This window comes from Corvus brachyrhynchos, unplaced genomic scaffold (genome assembly GCF_000691975.1).
Source record: "Corvus brachyrhynchos isolate BGI_N302 unplaced genomic scaffold, ASM69197v1 scaffold479, whole genome shotgun sequence".
In the NCBI taxonomy this organism is placed as follows: Eukaryota; Metazoa; Chordata; class Aves; order Passeriformes; family Corvidae; genus Corvus; species Corvus brachyrhynchos.
Genome location: NW_008240089.1, coordinates 514,088 through 514,992, shown reverse-complemented (window position 1 = coordinate 514,992; position 905 = coordinate 514,088).

Genomic DNA, 905 nt, shown 5'->3' with positions numbered 1-905 from the left:
TCTGCTCGGGGCTGCGATTCAGCCCGGCCTCGCCGCCGCCTCCAGCTGGGAGCGATGCTGGGGAGCAGCGCCGGGATCCGCCGAGGCTTGGGACACACACACAGAGCTGGGGCAGGGAGCGCATACCTGGAACACACACACACACCTGGAACACACTCACACACCTGGAACACACTCACCTGGGGGCACACACACCCCTGTGACACAGACACATACGTGGGACACAGACACACTCACCTGGAACACACACCTGGAACACACACACACCTGAGGGACACACAGCCCTGGGGCACAGACACATCCCTGGGGGCCCACACAAACACCTGGGGGCCCACACAAACACCTGGGGGCACACTCCCCCGGGGGGGGACACGCTTGGGACACTCACACATTCCCCTCTGAGGGGACGCACGCAACCCCCTGGGACACACACACACGCGCGCACACACACCTGGGGACATGGACACACATTCTTGGGGACACACATACCACACACACACACAGCCAGGAGGACACCCAGCCCCGTCCTGTCCCCAAGGCCACTCCGTGTCCCCAGGGCTCTCACTCTCTGATCCCACCACAGCCACTCCGGAGGCGGCCGCTGGGCCCGGGCACCCGCTGTCACCTCTAATTGGGCCACGTCCTGCCCGTGCCGAGGCAGCGGTGACGGCCGTGTGTGCCCGAGGGTCCCGGTGGCTCTGTGTGGCCTGACCGTGCCCCTCCCCTCACAGTGGCAATGCTGTGTTACTCAGGGGACACCCCCACATGGGGCCACCCCGGCTCTGGGGACAGGGCCATGGTAGTGGTGGCACCCCAAGCGGCCCCACTGACAGGGACGGGGGGATGGGCTGATTCGATAAACCAAGCGGCGTCGGGGTGGGGGGGTGGCGGGGGCAGGAAGCGCC